Here is a 6,000-nt window from a genome sequence, read left to right as displayed (position 1 = left end):
ACAACAGTGAGAGGCTCGCGTACCACACACACAAAAAAATGTAGGACTCTGAACCTATCACCCTTTCCTCTCGGACTGTCTTGAGGAGTGCCCTGGATGAATTAGGGATGGAGGCTCTGGGAAGGGGCCTTCATTTATTCTCCCTAAACAGCCTCTTGTCTTGAAATAAGACCACTGAACTTGACTTACATTCTGTTTCCATGTCCTTCCACCACCCCCTCCACTCTCATTCCTTTTTCCTCCCGGGATTTTTGGCAGAAGGAAGAGAGGAGCACTCCACTCCCAAGCCTTTCATTAGGGAAGCCCTGATGGTGATGTGGGCCTTCACCAACGTGCCAGGCAGGGCTGGGGGCACGGAAGCCAGGCTACTCCCAAGTGGGGGTGGGGATGAGGGAATGGGGTGGGGTTGTGAGGAGGGAAGTGTCCCTCCCCCTCTCGGTCCCCCACCCCACTGTGAACCGTGGATGGTGAGGTTTCCAGAAGAATCTGTCCGTTGTCGGAGCACTCTGACTGGGAGGGAGGAAGGGGCATGTTCTCTGGTGGGACTTCCTCTTTCACGGTGGAAACTGGGGACAAGGAGATACCACTTTCTGAGTGATCATGCCAGGCTATATGAAGCGTATCAGCTCATTTAAATCAGTTTCCAGATTAGGCTTGGAGAGGTTAGCCGACCTGTCCAAGGTCACACATCATGTAAGCGGCAGAGCCCGTGAAGATGCCAGGTCTTGCCACTGGCTCTCGCCCCCTCTCCAGGGAACCTCAGGGCCCAGGAGGTGCCCGCTCCGACCTGGCAGGGAGGCTCTCGGCCCTCACCCGGGGGCTGTCCTGAGGGGACTCCCGGTAGGGGGCGCTCCGAGCGCCGTCTCGGGCCTCCGGGTGCGCCTCCAGCCGGCGCCTGGGACGGGACCGGCCGCCCCGCCCTCTCGGCTCCTCCGCGGCTCTGCGGGCAGGCGGGCGCCCACCGCGCAGGGAGCCGAGCAGAGCAGAGAGCAGCGCGCCCGGTCGCGCTCCCCGTGCGTACCGCGCCTCCACGCCCGGCGCCGCGCAGCCTCCCGCCGTGAGTAGCGCCCGTCTGCGGGCTCGACGGGCAGGACAGGGCGCGCGGCTCGGGGCTCGGGCTAGCGGGGGCAAAACTGCTCCGGGGCAAGTCAGCGGCCCGGTCCCTGACGCCGCCCCCGGGTATGGCCGGCCTTGGCCTTGGGTGCTCTGGCCGGCCCTGGACCTCAGGGACTGCCCGCTGGGCCTCTAGGGCTCGCTCCGAAGTCTGGCACTTTGACCCGAGGAACCGGCTGGGAGCGGCGGGCAGACCTGGCACCTAGGGAGGACGGGAGACAGACTTCCATCAAGTGAGAACCCCTTGACGCGGGGGAGGGCCCCAGATTTACGGGAGGAGAGGGCCCAGATCTTTTCAGCATCATCTGCCTCGCATACCTCCTTCTCGCCCTCTTACGAAGAGGTGAGGTGAGGAGGGTGCTCCGTACCCAGTCAGCTTTCTCTGTGGCAGAATGAAGCTGTGGTCCCAGTCGGGAGCGTGGGCTGGGGCAGAGTTAGGGTGGGCAGGGCGGCAGCCAGTTGCTCTGCGGCAGGCTGGGGTTTGGACCCCAGCATAGGAGGGTGTTGTCAACGGTTTACCCGACTATGGTTCAGGCACTGTGGATGTCTCATGGCATGTGTGGGTCTGCCTGATCCTCACTGTAACTCTGCAAGGTGGAAATTAGTCTTCTCACTTTGGGAGGGAGAGGAGGCCCAGAGCCGTAAGCGTTGAGGCCAGGCAGGTGGTAGGTTGGAGTGCTCACCGGAAGAGAGGATGCATAGCTGCTGCCTCACTGGCAGGTGGGAAGGTCGCTGGGGGCGGGTGGCCCCCGACACCTTGTACTCAAGAATCCGGTGGGGGGCAGCTGGGGGCCGCTGCTGTGGTTTCTGACATTGTATTTCTCAGCTGCCTCCATGTAAGGTATTCCTGGGAGAGCCCTGGTGACGGAGGGGTGCTGGTACGTTGGCCTCTTCACGATTTCCTCCGGAGTCCTGTTCTTCCCCAAACCACCCATCTCCCAAGATGTGTTTTTAGCACCTGAAGTGGCCCCATTCGGCAGCTTTGAGAGAGGCTTGGGCAGGGGGTGCAGGGGTGTGTGGATTTGAGTGGGTGTGTGCTGGTTTGGGACGAGTTTCCCACTGGCAGGAAGAAGATCTGAACTGACCCTGACCCTCTCCCTAAGGCTTCCCTGGTTGTTAGATGTGGGGGGTGACCAAGCAGGCTGCCCAGGGGAACTGGACCTTTACCAGGAAGATAGTTTTCTCATGTCAGCTTAGGCAGGTGGCTGATCTTCTCTGAGCCCCAGCTTCCTCATCAGAGATCAGGGTGGGTCAAAGCCTCCAATGCATGGAGGGATACTGTAATGCTGCATGCCTCTCCCTTCTGTTGGCAGCCTCCTCCTGAATGTGATGGGGGCGGGTGTAAGGGGGCAATCATGGTCCCACTTCACAGACTTGCACTGGGTGAGGATGTCTGAGAGTTCAGCAGGGTGAGCTGGGGCCCATGGGGGAAGGGCTTAGTAGGGTTGAAACTTCCTTATGGGATGATCCTCCAGCCCTGGAGGCCTCCTCCCAGGTTGTCCCTCAGGAGGCCACCAACTTCGTGACCCTCGTGCCACCATTGGAGGGTTGAGGGTACTGTCAACAGAAGCTGGGGGAAGAGCAGCTGGAGTGGGCTAGCTGTGTGACTTTTAGCGAGTCCTTTCCCCCATCTGGACCTCAGTTTCCTTCTCTTGTAAAACAAGTGGGTTTGACCAGACAGCAGTGGTTTTCAAACTCCTCCCACCCATGAATTCTTACACAGAACCCCAACATATAGTGTAGATAAAGTGGAACTTCTCTGGCTCCCCTTCCTCATGCTGGCAGCTCCTGAGCAGAGTCTAAAAATCCCCTAGATGTTCTTAGAGATCTCTTTTTGTGAGGTTTTAGGAAATCTGTGTTAACCTTTCAGAAGTGTTGCCTAGTATTAGGGTTGGGGGCAGGAATGTGAATTCTAGAGATTCCATTAAGAGAAATGTAGGCATTAAGATGGGCCTCAACCATGGAATGTCTGGAGCCAATGGCCTGTGCCCCTGGCCAAAACTTGTAGCTGTGCCCTCTGCCATGTGGTTTCATCTTTTCAGGGCCAGAAAGATGCCTGTATCTCTGGGTCCTTCTCTGGGTCCTAGCTGGTGACTGTAATTCCACCTCAGAATGTCTCCCCTTTAGTTTCATGTTTCTAAACTGGTAAAATGCAAATTCATCTTGGGAAGAGATATTATGAAGGGGCTTTGAGTTGTTATCAGCTGCTTTTACCTGATGAGCTTTCTGAGCAGCAGCCTTGAGAAAGACAGCTGGGGCACTAAATTTAAATCAGCCAACATTCATGGAGTGCCTGCTGTGTATCAGCTACCACAAGGGGACAGAGGTGAGAATGTCACAACTCCTGCCCTCATGCGGCTCCAAGACAATAGGCAGGAGGGAAGGAACTCACATTTGTTGGAACCATCCAAGGACTATTAAAAACACTTTACGTATGTTATCTCATTTGTCCAGTAGATACTAGACTCATGTTTTAATTATGTAAAATTTTGATTGCATACAAAATAAGTGTATATACCATCAAGAAACAGCATTGTCAGCACCCAGAAACCTCCTTATGTCCCCTTCCAGGCACAACCCCTGACCGAGGCATAACAACTATTATGACTTCTAGCACCATGGATTTGTTTTACCTAAAGGGAATCACACAGTCTGTAGTCTTTTGTGTCTGGCTTTTTTCATTCAACATTCAACATTATGTTTGTGAGTTTCATGCACATTGTTGCTGGGAGCAGTAGTTCACTTTTTCTCATTGTTGTATAATAATTTCATTGTATGGGTATAACTCAATTTATTTATCCATTCTTCTGTTGGTGGCCATTTGGTTGTTTCCAAATTTTAGTTATTACTGATAGTGCTGCTGTGAACGTTCTAACGTGGACCATTTTGGAAAACATCTCCTTTCTCTTAGGTATGTCCATAAAAACTGCCCAATAGTTTTCCAAAGTAGTCCCAGTGAATACTCTCCCTAGCAGTTTTGAGAGTTCTCCAAATATTCACTAACACTAGGCATTGTCTAGACTCATTTTCTATGTAAGTAATTTGAAGCTCAGAACAGTTGTCTTGTGCTGTTTGCTAGTAAGTGGCAGAGCTGGGATATGAACCCAGGCCTGTGTGCCTGTGGAACCTATACTCTCTCCCTCTAGGTTACACATTGACATAGACTATGAAATAAGCCAGAACATGATAGGCTCTAACCCTAAAAATGTGTAAAGAGCCCTCTTTGGGAATTTAAAGAGGAAGAGAGTTTTAATCTGTTTTGGCAAGAAAAAGGGTCATGGAGGCTCATAGAGATGGTAGCATTTGAGCCTGGCTTTGTGGGAAGGGAAGAGTTTTGCTAGGAGGGCTCTCCAGGTGCCCCCCCCCAACCCCCTGAAAAGGGCCCAACTTGAGCTGGGGTGTGGCAGGGGTGAAAGTTTTGGGGGAATGGGAAAGGTCTACTTTTGCCTGTAATATAGGATTTATGGGGGAGGGGGCTATGCTGAAATGGTGAGTTGGGGCCAAACTGGTGGGCCTCGTTTGAGCTTAGGGGACTCCCCTGGCCCCCAAGTTCTGGTCACTCAGGATGTGGAGCACAAGGCAGGGGCTCATTGTTTTCTGGGGAGGTGGGGCTTCTTCAAATCCAGCTCAGTTCCTGATAGCGAATGCAGCTGACCTCTTGCCAAATGGAGGATCATAGCTGTTCCTGGGGCCATTCTCAGGGTATCTTCCAACAGAATTTTTTTTGAGTTTTCTGCTTCCATCTAGCTGTGGGAAATTAGTAGCCACTGTCACCTCCACCCCCAGGATCTGACCCAAATGGTTTATTTAGAAGTATTTTTTCAGCAAAAAGAAGATGATAGATAGCAGTCCTGCCTCCCTCAGTGCTAGTCTCGGGAGGTTTGCCAGGAATGGGGGTTGGGGGTGAAGGGGGCCAAACTTCTGATTCTGCTCAAGCCAAACTTGCCAGGAGGATCCCAGTACCTTTTCTTCAGAAGGGAACAGAATTGGTGTCTCAATGGCTGTGGGAAGCAGAAACACAAACAATGGCCTGGAATGAGTCAAATAACAATAATAATCATCGCTCTTATTTGCCCAGCAGTTTATGTCCTTATCACAGTGGATCCTCACATGGATGTGTGAAGTATGTGATATAGACGTCATCACCCCAGTTTACAGAGGAGGGGGATTGAATCCCAGAGAGGGTGCCAACATGCTATGGGTCACATGGCTAATATACACCCAGATTAGCCTAGAACTGGGGATCCTGGAGCCTGCTTTTCTCAGGATTCCATGCTTGCCAGGCCCTGGCTGAGCATGGAGTGAAGACCAAGCAGGGAGGAGGATGGGTGATGCACAGGCAGGAGGTTGGCAGGTGGCCCTGAGAGTAAGGCCTGGGAGCCAGACCAGCTCTGCCTGGAGGTCTTCAGGGATGTGTGTGACTCGATGGAAGGGAGGGAGGCAGGTGGCACATTGGTACCAGAGCTCTGGTTTGTAGGGGGCAGAGGTGGAGGAAAGAGGGTGAAATGTATACATCACCTGAGAGTTAGAACAGCTTCAGCCACTTGGCGCTGATGAGACGTGCCCTTATGTAATGGTGCCTCCACCCAGCCTGGTGAAAACAGTCTTTTGGGGTTCATGGGGCCTGGCCGTGGTTGGTATCTGATTGCCAGGCAGAAGAAAAGCTGCCAGCACTAGCCAAAACGAGCTCTGACAGGCCTTTGCTAATGACTCTTGGAAGATGCATCCACAGGTAGCTGGCTTTATCTTTGTGATGTGCAGGCTGTGTCCTGGGCCCTGCCCTCGGGGTGCTGTCCAGGGTGGCATGTGGCTGTCCCAGGAATGGGTGAGCTCCTTAGGGCAGGAGGATCCCAAGGGAGGATGCAGACAGTCTCTTCTGGTGGAGTG

At 53.4% G+C, this 6,000-nt stretch overlaps 1 protein-coding gene across 2 annotated transcripts in view; it reads left to right on the top strand.

The window, feature by feature from the left end:
- Nucleotides 1-705: 705 nt before the first annotated feature.
- Nucleotides 706-6,000, top strand: part of DAPK2 (death associated protein kinase 2) — a 122,686-nt gene continuing 117,391 nt past the window's right edge. The window contains exon 1 of one of the 2 annotated variants that reach the window (XM_082618871.1): nucleotides 706-1,346. The gene's annotated coding sequence lies outside the window, so the exon portion shown is untranslated. The remainder of the gene's footprint in view (nucleotides 1,347-6,000) is intronic. The other variant, XM_082618872.1, reaches the window with a different exon arrangement.

This window comes from Mesoplodon mirus (assembly GCF_964341445.2).
Source record: "Mesoplodon mirus genome assembly, chromosome: 4".
Taxonomy (NCBI): domain Eukaryota; kingdom Metazoa; phylum Chordata; class Mammalia; order Artiodactyla; family Ziphiidae; genus Mesoplodon; species Mesoplodon mirus.
The sequence above is the reverse complement of the archived record's forward strand: the minus strand, read 5'-3'. Positions and strand labels throughout refer to the sequence as shown.